This window comes from Mytilus galloprovincialis, unplaced genomic scaffold, assembly GCF_965363235.1.
Source record: "Mytilus galloprovincialis unplaced genomic scaffold, xbMytGall1.hap1.1 HAP1_SCAFFOLD_91, whole genome shotgun sequence".
Lineage (NCBI taxonomy): Eukaryota > Metazoa > Mollusca > Bivalvia > Mytilida > Mytilidae > Mytilus > Mytilus galloprovincialis.
In genome coordinates, this window is record NW_027468028.1 from 22,713 (window position 1) to 35,673 (window position 12,961).

Consider the following 12,961-nt stretch of genomic DNA (forward strand, 5'->3'; position numbering starts at 1 on the left):
TCCTTTTGTAATTCCTATAAAAAAAATAAGGATTTTTTATTTTTTTAATTAAAAAATGATTTTAATTAAAAAAAATTTCATTAAAATTTAATTTTTACTAAATTTGTATACAATGAATGAATTTATCTACCATGTGCAATTTACAGAATGTAAATATCTTTTCAAATAAAAATGTTGTGCTGATTTTAAGCAAATTTACTTCATGAATATATGATTTTATCCGACCAATTTTCTGATATTTGAGGAGAAATGAGATGTTATAGATAAGGATCAATAACTCTGTAACTGTTCGATGAAATTTATTAAAACTTTTCAGAATAACTACTGAGATGTATATCTTTATTTTAAAAGTAAAGTTTTAAGTCTGGAACAAAAGTTAAAGTCTGACAGGAATAGGATCCCAGTTACGGTAACCAGTCCGGTACCCACGAATGTAGTTCTTAAAAAAAAACTATAACTTTTCTCTAAAATGGTGTAGTGTCATTATTACACAAGTTCTGAAACTGAATGTAGATTTATTTGAAAGGGTAGGCTTTCTAGTTTGAATTTCTGTAAAAAAAATGTTTGATTTAAATAAAATCTGGCGTCAGTGCATGGAGTAAATTGTCTAAATTCTAGCCTTTATTCTTCACCGGAAGTAGACTGAGTGACCCTGTTGTCAATCAAAACAAAATTTTGCAACGGAATGCCGGTCATGAGGCACTGAGATTGCACTCAGAAACTTGGAACCTAATGCCTAACATGAAACAGAAGTCCCAAGGTGGCTATCAAAATTATTTAACGAACAGCACCCCATTTATTTACTATGACTTTCAATGTGTTCCAATGGGGCAAATAACTGGGTCCCCGTTCCTGTCAGAAGGCATATATTGAACACTTCAATCTACAACTGTAAGCTTATTTTTCGAGTTACATGGATGAAATTTTGCTACAAACTTCAAAATTTAATAAGGAAAACAATGGTGTAATTATTTTTTAAATTTGAATTAAACTTTTTAAATTAAATTGAAATTTAAATTTATGAAATTTTAAAAAAGTTTTTTTTTCATTTGAAAGTTTAAAAAGAGGTCACAGTGAGGTTATTTGCTGGAAATTTAAATTCATACACTTGTAAGTTAAAATGGAGGGATTTTTTGAAAAATATAGGCAAAAAATAATAGAAAAGAGCCACCTGGCAAGAAACCATGAATGCTTTTTATGGGATCAGGGAACATCAAAAGATGGAAAATATGGGCTTATTTCTTTTCTAGATCCTATTTCTGGTACCTGGAAAAAGAAAAAAGCCCATAGATTCAGTTACATGGTTTATAACAATTATTTAGAGTTAAATAAAACATTTGATGCCAGTCATTTGTGCCATAATAGTTTGTGTGTGAATGCGGCTCACATTAATTTAGAGCCGCATCACATAAATAACAACAGGATTTATTGTAAGCACCGCAATTCTTGCCAGGGCCATGCCAATTATCCAGATTGCCGCCTGGATTTATTTTTAGAAGATATTTAAGGGGTAGGGCTATAGCTTATATATAAAGAATTTTGACTAAATGTACAACAATTTTAGACTCTTTTTGAAAGATTTGGTGGTCCTTAAAAGAACCTTTAATTTTGTCTTTATCTTTTTCAGATGTAGATGGATGCAGCTATGTCTTCTTTGACTTTGGAATTTTTGAAGTACAGCCTCTGGTAGGTATATTCTTCTTAGCAGGCATTACTCTCCCATATGAATGATCGTCCTTTGTGCTTTGAACAAATGCCGTATTAAGTTTGGGATCAAGTTGTCCTTTTTGATATCGGTCTTTAAATTTACTTTGTTCCTTTTCTTCCACATGATCCTTAATTTTCTGTCCGGTTTGTTGTAAATTTTTCTTTTTCCTTTCTGGAGTATTTTGGTATACTTTGTTCCGTTCACACTCCCTTTGCATCTGCTCTAAGTGTTTAAATGAACCTTGTGATATTTTAAAACCAATACATTCTGCTTTTTGTTTCCAGGAATTAGCTATACCATTATTCAAAGTGTGAATTATTGCTGATGCCCTCCCTTCAAAATTTCTAGAAAAGTTCACATTTTTTGGTAAGGATACACTTAGTGCTCTGTTAACGGCTTCACATTTTTGAGTGTTGAAATTAAATTTCATTTTCATTAATGCTTCCTCACTAAGTTTCATTTTTAAAAGTTCCTGCATTATTAATTTGTCATTGTCATCCATATTCAGGTTGGTTAACTTGTTTGCACCCAAGTACATGGATCTCAGCCACCAACAGTTTGTGTGACCACCACCACACACGTATGAGCTAGTGGGACATTTAGAGCAGTCACCGGTATAACACCGCACAGTAGCATCAAGCACTCTAGGTAAGCATTTTTTAATCTTTTCCAAATTTCCACAGTTTTCTTTCCACATTTCATTGAAAACTAAGCTACATCTGGCTTTCAAATCTTGACTTAAAACTTTCTGTCCTTGTTTTTTCTTTTCACGTGTCGAACCATAAAACATGTTCAAACTAAAATTTGCAGAATTACTTTGTCGAAACTGTGATCTTCCGAGATGAATTGGGTCAGCTTGGCGTTCAACTTTCCACAACGGGTGTAAAACTTTGAGTGCATCATTTATACCTTCTGCTCCACGTCCGTCTCCATCTGTAACTGCATACTTTACCAGCACATTTTGCCTATCAATCTGAAGTCCAATTTCTTTACCCATGAGATATTCACTTAAAGGGTTGGTTGGCTTAACATTGGCTGTACATGTACCAGCATGTCCATCTGGACAGGTTACATTAAGTCCCTTTCCTTTAAGCCAAGAACCTGTCCAGCAAAGTTTATTGTGAAAAACTGATGCAACAATGAACTTATGGTCAGTCACTTGCTCACATGCCAATGATATTGCCTGGGAAGCATTTTGTCCGGGTTTTTTTGTGCTTACTATATGCATACTGTTATAACGCGTGTCGATTGCTACAGGAATATGTGACGGCTCTTTTACACCACGAATTCTGTTAACTTCTTTCACAGTTTCAAGTTTTTTCTTCATATCATTGTCATTTAACTCTTTAATCTCATTCGCAACAAAATTAGAATGCCTCTGCAGTGTTCTTTTAGTGGGTGGTGGTATATTTAGTCCTGCGGCCATCAGAAATCTTCCTCTTTTTATTCCAATAGGAGTCTCCTGTAAGGCAGATACAAGCATGCGGGTTAACTCTCCAGGGTTAGGTCCACGTTTTGGAGTTTTAATTTCATCGAACAGGTTAACACATGGTGATGTAAACTTGCATTCTGTACATTTATATATGCACTTTACACAAGATCCATACTTAATTAACTTTGTCAGTTCAAAGTTTGGGTTATCACATTTAATGTCTTGTAAATTGTGAAATTTAACAACTACATTAAGTAGCAGAGTAACTTTATTCATCTTAACAACTCTATATGACTCATCTGTAACATGTGTTTCATCATGAGACTCAGATTTAGCTTCTTCTTTCAGAACCTTCAAACATTTTGGCTGTGGACGTAATAACTTGGCAGATCCAGGATTTCCCTCGACATCTGGTAAACTGTAGGAGGTGCCGTCTTGACCGGATTTAGCTACAAGTGAGAACTTCTCTGCATCTAGCCTCTTCCATTGTGTATTAGATGAACTTGGCTGACTGTTTGAAGACTGTGTTTCATGCTTTATTCCCTTGTTATGGGGTCTGTTACCCGCTTTGAAGCAAGATTTACGTCGATTTTTGCCACCTTTCATGTTAATTTACAGTACCATTGACTGATAATTTATGATGTTCTACATTTTCTTGCATTATTTATATCACTGGAAGATGCTGTCAGCTTCCTTGACACAATTTTGCCACTAATTGCTGACAGTGACACTTTTATGGGGATTTACAGGTGCTGGACAGTGTATTCTAAGAGATCATGTGTGTGTACAGTAGGGCTTACATTTTATTGGATTACCACTAATTGCATTACCATGTAAACTACTGCTTTTCATATATGATAAGGAACTTATTTGCCTTCATAGATATACATTTTTTGTAAGTTTTTCACTTTTAACTTCTTTCCTTTTGTAATTCCTATAAAAAAAATAAGGATTTTTTATTTTTTTAATTAAAAAATGATTTTAATTAAAAAAAATTTCATTAAAATTTAATTTTTACTAAATTTGTATACAATGAATGAATTTATCTACCATGTGCAATTTACAGAATGTAAATATCTTTTCAAATAAAAATGTTGTGCTGATTTTAAGCAAATTTACTTCATGAATATATGATTTTATCCGACCAATTTTCTGATATTTGAGGAGAAATGAGATGTTATAGATAAGGATCAATAACTCTGTAACTGTTCGATGAAATTTATTAAAACTTTTCAGAATAACTACTGAGATGTATATCTTTATTTTAAAAGTAAAGTTTTAAGTCTGGAACAAAAGTTAAAGTCTGACAGGAATAGGATCCCAGTTACGGTAACCAGTCCGGTACCCACGAATGTAGTTCTTAAAAAAAAACTATAACTTTTCTCTAAAATGGTGTAGTGTCATTATTACACAAGTTCTGAAACTGAATGTAGATTTATTTGAAAGGGTAGGCTTTCTAGTTTGAATTTCTGTAAAAAAAATGTTTGATTTAAATAAAATCTGGCGTCAGTGCATGGAGTAAATTGTCTAAATTCTAGCCTTTATTCTTCACCGGAAGTAGACTGAGTGACCCTGTTGTCAATCAAAACAAAATTTTGCAACGGAATGCCGGTCATGAGGCACTGAGATTGCACTCAGAAACTTGGAACCTAATGCCTAACATGAAACAGAAGTCCCAAGGTGGCTATCAAAATTATTTAACGAACAGCACCCCATTTATTTACTATGACTTTCAATGTGTTCCAATGGGGCAAATAACTGGGTCCCCGTTCCTGTCAGAAGGCATATATTGAACACTTCAATCTACAACTGTAAGCTTATTTTTCGAGTTACATGGATGAAATTTTGCTACAAACTTCAAAATTTAATAAGGAAAACAATGGTGTAATTATTTTTTAAATTTGAATTAAACTTTTTAAATTAAATTGAAATTTAAATTTATGAAATTTTAAAAAAGTTTTTTTTTCATTTGAAAGTTTAAAAAGAGGTCACAGTGAGGTTATTTGCTGGAAATTTAAATTCATACACTTGTAAGTTAAAATGGAGGGATTTTTTGAAAAATATAGGCAAAAAATAATAGAAAAGAGCCACCTGGCAAGAAACCATGAATGCTTTTTATGGGATCAGGGAACATCAAAAGATGGAAAATATGGGCTTATTTCTTTTCTAGATCCTATTTCTGGTACCTGGAAAAAGAAAAAAGCCCATAGATTCAGTTACATGGTTTATAACAATTATTTAGAGTTAAATAAAACATTTGATGCCAGTCATTTGTGCCATAATAGTTTGTGTGTGAATGCGGCTCACATTAATTTAGAGCCGCATCACATAAATAACAACAGGATTTATTGTAAGCACCGCAATTCTTGCCAGGGCCATGCCAATTATCCAGATTGCCGCCTGGATTTATTTTTAGAAGATATTTAAGGGGTAGGGCTATAGCTTATATATAAAGAATTTTGACTAAATGTACAACAATTTTAGACTCTTTTTGAAAGATTTGGTGGTCCTTAAAAGAACCTTTAATTTTGTCTTTATCTTTTTCAGATGTAGATGGATGCAGCTATGTCTTCTTTGACTTTGGAATTTTTGAAGTACAGCTTCTGGTAGGTATATTCTTCTTAGCAGGCATTACTCTCCCATATGAATGATCGTCCTTTGTGCTTTGAACAAATGCCGTATTAAGTTTGGGATCAAGTTGTCCTTTTTGATATCGGTCTTTAAATTTACTTTGTTCCTTTTCTTCCACATGATCCTTAATTTTCTGTCCGGTTTGTTGTAAATTTTTCTTTTTCCTTTCTGGAGTATTTTGGTATACTTTGTTCCGTTCACACTCCCTTTGCATCTGCTCTAAGTGTTTAAATGAACCTTGTGATATTTTAAAACCAATACATTCTGCTTTTTGTTTCCAGGAATTAGCTATACCATTATTCAAAGTGTGAATTATTGCTGATGCCCTCCCTTCAAAATTTCTAGAAAAGTTCACATTTTTTGGTAAGGATACACTTAGTGCTCTGTTAACGGCTTCACATTTTTGAGTGTTGAAATTAAATTTCATTTTCATTAATGCTTCCTCACTAAGTTTCATTTTTAAAAGTTCCTGCATTATTAATTTGTCATTGTCATCCATATTCAGGTTGGTTAACTTGTTTGCACCCAAGTACATGGATCTCAGCCACCAACAGTTTGTGTGACCACCACCACACACGTATGAGCTAGTGGGACATTTAGAGCAGTCACCGGTATAACACCGCACAGTAGCATCAAGCACTCTAGGTAAGCATTTTTTAATCTTTTCCAAATTTCCACAGTTTTCTTTCCACATTTCATTGAAAACTAAGCTACATCTGGCTTTCAAATCTTGACTTAAAACTTTCTGTCCTTGTTTTTTCTTTTCACGTGTCGAACCATAAAACATGTTCAAACTAAAATTTGCAGAATTACTTTGTCGAAACTGTGATCTTCCGAGATGAATTGGGTCAGCTTGGCGTTCAACTTTCCACAACGGGTGTAAAACTTTGAGTGCATCATTTATACCTTCTGCTCCACGTCCGTCTCCATCTGTAACTGCATACTTTACCAGCACATTTTGCCTATCAATCTGAAGTCCAATTTCTTTACCCATGAGATATTCACTTAAAGGGTTGGTTGGCTTAACATTGGCTGTACATGTACCAGCATGTCCATCTGGACAGGTTACATTAAGTCCCTTTCCTTTAAGCCAAGAACCTGTCCAGCAAAGTTTATTGTGAAAAACTGATGCAACAATGAACTTATGGTCAGTCACTTGCTCACATGCCAATGATATTGCCTGGGAAGCATTTTGTCCGGGTTTTTTTGTGCTTACTATATGCATACTGTTATAACGCGTGTCGATTGCTACAGGAATATGTGACGGCTCTTTTACACCACGAATTCTGTTAACTTCTTTCACAGTTTCAAGTTTTTTCTTCATATCATTGTCATTTAACTCTTTAATCTCATTCGCAACAAAATTAGAATGCCTCTGCAGTGTTCTTTTAGTGGGTGGTGGTATATTTAGTCCTGCGGCCATCAGAAATCTTCCTCTTTTTATTCCAATAGGAGTCTCCTGTAAGGCAGATACAAGCATGCGGGTTAACTCTCCAGGGTTAGGTCCACGTTTTGGAGTTTTAATTTCATCGAACAGGTTAACACATGGTGATGTAAACTTGCATTCTGTACATTTATATATGCACTTTACACAAGATCCATACTTAATTAACTTTGTCAGTTCAAAGTTTGGGTTATCACATTTAATGTCTTGTAAATTGTGAAATTTAACAACTACATTAAGTAGCAGAGTAACTTTATTCATCTTAACAACTCTATATGACTCATCTGTAACATGTGTTTCATCATGAGACTCAGATTTAGCTTCTTCTTTCAGAACCTTCAAACATTTTGGCTGTGGACGTAATAACTTGGCAGATCCAGGATTTCCCTCGACATCTGGTAAACTGTAGGAGGTGCCGTCTTGACCGGATTTAGCTACAAGTGAGAACTTCTCTGCATCTAGCCTCTTCCATTGTGTATTAGATGAACTTGGCTGACTGTTTGAAGACTGTGTTTCATGCTTTATTCCCTTGTTATGGGGTCTGTTACCCGCTTTGAAGCAAGATTTACGTCGATTTTTGCCACCTTTCATGTTAATTTACAGTACCATTGACTGATAATTTATGATGTTCTACATTTTCTTGCATTATTTATATCACTGGAAGATGCTGTCAGCTTCCTTGACACAATTTTGCCACTAATTGCTGACAGTGACACTTTTATGGGGATTTACAGGTGCTGGACAGTGTATTCTAAGAGATCATGTGTGTGTACAGTAGGGCTTACATTTTATTGGATTACCACTAATTGCATTACCATGTAAACTACTGCTTTTCATATATGATAAGGAACTTATTTGCCTTCATAGATATACATTTTTTGTAAGTTTTTCACTTTTAACTTCTTTCCTTTTGTAATTCCTATAAAAAAAATAAGGATTTTTTATTTTTTTAATTAAAAAATGATTTTAATTAAAAAAAATTTCATTAAAATTTAATTTTTACTAAATTTGTATACAATGAATGAATTTATCTACCATGTGCAATTTACAGAATGTAAATATCTTTTCAAATAAAAATGTTGTGCTGATTTTAAGCAAATTTACTTCATGAATATATGATTTTATCCGACCAATTTTCTGATATTTGAGGAGAAATGAGATGTTATAGATAAGGATCAATAACTCTGTAACTGTTCGATGAAATTTATTAAAACTTTTCAGAATAACTACTGAGATGTATATCTTTATTTTAAAAGTAAAGTTTTAAGTCTGGAACAAAAGTTAAAGTCTGACAGGAATAGGATCCCAGTTACGGTAACCAGTCCGGTACCCACGAATGTAGTTCTTAAAAAAAAACTATAACTTTTCTCTAAAATGGTGTAGTGTCATTATTACACAAGTTCTGAAACTGAATGTAGATTTATTTGAAAGGGTAGGCTTTCTAGTTTGAATTTCTGTAAAAAAAATGTTTGATTTAAATAAAATCTGGCGTCAGTGCATGGAGTAAATTGTCTAAATTCTAGCCTTTATTCTTCACCGGAAGTAGACTGAGTGACCCTGTTGTCAATCAAAACAAAATTTTGCAACGGAATGCCGGTCATGAGGCACTGAGATTGCACTCAGAAACTTGGAACCTAATGCCTAACATGAAACAGAAGTCCCAAGGTGGCTATCAAAATTATTTAACGAACAGCACCCCATTTATTTACTATGACTTTCAATGTGTTCCAATGGGGCAAATAACTGGGTCCCCGTTCCTGTCAGAAGGCATATATTGAACACTTCAATCTACAACTGTAAGCTTATTTTTCGAGTTACATGGATGAAATTTTGCTACAAACTTCAAAATTTAATAAGGAAAACAATGGTGTAATTATTTTTTAAATTTGAATTAAACTTTTTAAATTAAATTGAAATTTAAATTTATGAAATTTTAAAAAAGTTTTTTTTTCATTTGAAAGTTTAAAAAGAGGTCACAGTGAGGTTATTTGCTGGAAATTTAAATTCATACACTTGTAAGTTAAAATGGAGGGATTTTTTGAAAAATATAGGCAAAAAATAATAGAAAAGAGCCACCTGGCAAGAAACCATGAATGCTTTTTATGGGATCAGGGAACATCAAAAGATGGAAAATATGGGCTTATTTCTTTTCTAGATCCTATTTCTGGTACCTGGAAAAAGAAAAAAGCCCATAGATTCAGTTACATGGTTTATAACAATTATTTAGAGTTAAATAAAACATTTGATGCCAGTCATTTGTGCCATAATAGTTTGTGTGTGAATGCGGCTCACATTAATTTAGAGCCGCATCACATAAATAACAACAGGATTTATTGTAAGCACCGCAATTCTTGCCAGGGCCATGCCAATTATCCAGATTGCCGCCTGGATTTATTTTTAGAAGATATTTAAGGGGTAGGGCTATAGCTTATATATAAAGAATTTTGACTAAATGTACAACAATTTTAGACTCTTTTTGAAAGATTTGGTGGTCCTTAAAAGAACCTTTAATTTTGTCTTTATCTTTTTCAGATGTAGATGGATGCAGCTATGTCTTCTTTGACTTTGGAATTTTTGAAGTACAGCTTCTGGTAGGTATATTCTTCTTAGCAGGCATTACTCTCCCATATGAATGATCGTCCTTTGTGCTTTGAACAAATGCCGTATTAAGTTTGGGATCAAGTTGTCCTTTTTGATATCGGTCTTTAAATTTACTTTGTTCCTTTTCTTCCACATGATCCTTAATTTTCTGTCCGGTTTGTTGTAATTTTTTCTTTTTCCTTTCTGGAGTATTTTGGTATACTTTGTTCCGTTCACACTCCCTTTGCATCTGCTCTAAGTGTTTAAATGAACCTTGTGATATTTTAAAACCAATACATTCTGCTTTTTGTTTCCAGGAATTAGCTATACCATTATTCAAAGTGTGAATTATTGCTGATGCCCTCCCTTCAAAATTTCTAGAAAAGTTCACATTTTTTGGTAAGGATACACTTAGTGCTCTGTTAACGGCTTCACATTTTTGAGTGTTGAAATTAAATTTCATTTTCATTAATGCTTCCTCACTAAGTTTCATTTTTAAAAGTTCCTGCATTATTAATTTGTCATTGTCATCCATATTCAGGTTGGTTAACTTGTTTGCACCCAAGTACATGGATCTCAGCCACCAACAGTTTGTGTGACCACCACCACACACGTATGAGCTAGTGGGACATTTAGAGCAGTCACCGGTATAACACCGCACAGTAGCATCAAGCACTCTAGGTAAGCATTTTTTAATCTTTTCCAAATTTCCACAGTTTTCTTTCCACATTTCATTGAAAACTAAGCTACATCTGGCTTTCAAATCTTGACTTAAAACTTTCTGTCCTTGTTTTTTCTTTTCACGTGTCGAACCATAAAACATGTTCAAACTAAAATTTGCAGAATTACTTTGTCGAAACTGTGATCTTCCGAGATGAATTGGGTCAGCTTGGCGTTCAACTTTCCACAACGGGTGTAAAACTTTGAGTGCATCATTTATACCTTCTGCTCCACGTCCGTCTCCATCTGTAACTGCATACTTTACCAGCACATTTTGCCTATCAATCTGAAGTCCAATTTCTTTACCCATGAGATATTCACTTAAAGGGTTGGTTGGCTTAACATTGGCTGTACATGTACCAGCATGTCCATCTGGACAGGTTACATTAAGTCCCTTTCCTTTAAGCCAAGAACCTGTCCAGCAAAGTTTATTGTGAAAAACTGATGCAACAATGAACTTATGGTCAGTCACTTGCTCACATGCCAATGATATTGCCTGGGAAGCATTTTGTCCGGGTTTTTTTGTGCTTACTATATGCATACTGTTATAACGCGTGTCGATTGCTACAGGAATATGTGACGGCTCTTTTACACCACGAATTCTGTTAACTTCTTTCACAGTTTCAAGTTTTTTCTTCATATCATTGTCATTTAACTCTTTAATCTCATTCGCAACAAAATTAGAATGCCTCTGCAGTGTTCTTTTAGTGGGTGGTGGTATATTTAGTCCTGCGGCCATCAGAAATCTTCCTCTTTTTATTCCAATAGGAGTCTCCTGTAAGGCAGATACAAGCATGCGGGTTAACTCTCCAGGGTTAGGTCCACGTTTTGGAGTTTTAATTTCATCGAACAGGTTAACACATGGTGATGTAAACTTGCATTCTGTACATTTATATATGCACTTTACACAAGATCCATACTTAATTAACTTTGTCAGTTCAAAGTTTGGGTTATCACATTTAATGTCTTGTAAATTGTGAAATTTAACAACTACATTAAGTAGCAGAGTAACTTTATTCATCTTAACAACTCTATATGACTCATCTGTAACATGTGTTTCATCATGAGACTCAGATTTAGCTTCTTCTTTCAGAACCTTCAAACATTTTGGCTGTGGACGTAATAACTTGGCAGATCCAGGATTTCCCTCGACATCTGGTAAACTGTAGGAGGTGCCGTCTTGACCGGATTTAGCTACAAGTGAGAACTTCTCTGCATCTAGCCTCTTCCATTGTGTATTAGATGAACTTGGCTGACTGTTTGAAGACTGTGTTTCATGCTTTATTCCCTTGTTATGGGGTCTGTTACCCGCTTTGAAGCAAGATTTACGTCGATTTTTGCCACCTTTCATGTTAATTTACAGTACCATTGACTGATAATTTATGATGTTCTACATTTTCTTGCATTATTTATATCACTGGAAGATGCTGTCAGCTTCCTTGACACAATTTTGCCACTAATTGCTGACAGTGACACTTTTATGGGGATTTACAGGTGCTGGACAGTGTATTCTAAGAGATCATGTGTGTGTACAGTAGGGCTTACATTTTATTGGATTACCACTAATTGCATTACCATGTAAACTACTGCTTTTCATATATGATAAGGAACTTATTTGCCTTCATAGATATACATTTTTTGTAAGTTTTTCACTTTTAACTTCTTTCCTTTTGTAATTCCTATAAAAAAAATAAGGATTTTTTATTTTTTTAATTAAAAAATGATTTTAATTAAAAAAAATTTCATTAAAATTTAATTTTTACTAAATTTGTATACAATGAATGAATTTATCTACCATGTGCAATTTACAGAATGTAAATATCTTTTCAAATAAAAATGTTGTGCTGATTTTAAGCAAATTTACTTCATGAATATATGATTTTATCCGACCAATTTTCTGATATTTGAGGAGAAATGAGATGTTATAGATAAGGATCAATAACTCTGTAACTGTTCGATGAAATTTATTAAAACTTTTCAGAATAACTACTGAGATGTATATCTTTATTTTAAAAGTAAAGTTTTAAGTCTGGAACAAAAGTTAAAGTCTGACAGGAATAGGATCCCAGTTACGGTAACCAGTCCGGTACCCACGAATGTAGTTCTTAAAAAAAAACTATAACTTTTCTCTAAAATGGTGTAGTGTCATTATTACACAAGTTCTGAAACTGAATGTAGATTTATTTGAAAGGGTAGGCTTTCTAGTTTGAATTTCTGTAAAAAAAATGTTTGATTTAAATAAAATCTGGCGTCAGTGCATGGAGTAAATTGTCTAAATTCTAGCCTTTATTCTTCACCGGAAGTAGACTGAGTGACCCTGTTGTCAATCAAAACAAAATTTTGCAACGGAATGCCGGTCATGAGGCACTGAGATTGCACTCAGAAACTTGGAACCTAATGCCTAACATGAAACAGAAGTCCCAAGGTGGCTATCAAAATTATTTAA

General features: G+C 33.8%; 2 long non-coding RNA genes across 2 annotated transcripts; both read left to right on the forward strand.

Annotated features, from left to right (window-relative positions):
• The first annotated feature begins 5,685 nt into the window (after window positions 1-5,685).
• On the forward strand, window positions 5,686-8,144 carry LOC143060215 (uncharacterized). The gene is made up of 3 exons (XR_012973947.1): window positions 5,686-5,746; window positions 6,277-6,416; window positions 7,549-8,144. It is a non-coding gene; the product is annotated as an uncharacterized LOC143060215 (long non-coding RNA).
• Window positions 8,145-9,745: 1,601 nt separating this feature from the next.
• LOC143060218 (uncharacterized) lies at window positions 9,746-12,204 on the forward strand. Its single transcript, XR_012973949.1, has 3 exons — window positions 9,746-9,806; window positions 10,337-10,476; window positions 11,609-12,204. It is a non-coding gene; the product is annotated as an uncharacterized LOC143060218 (long non-coding RNA).
• The last annotated feature ends 757 nt before the right edge of the window (window positions 12,205-12,961 follow it).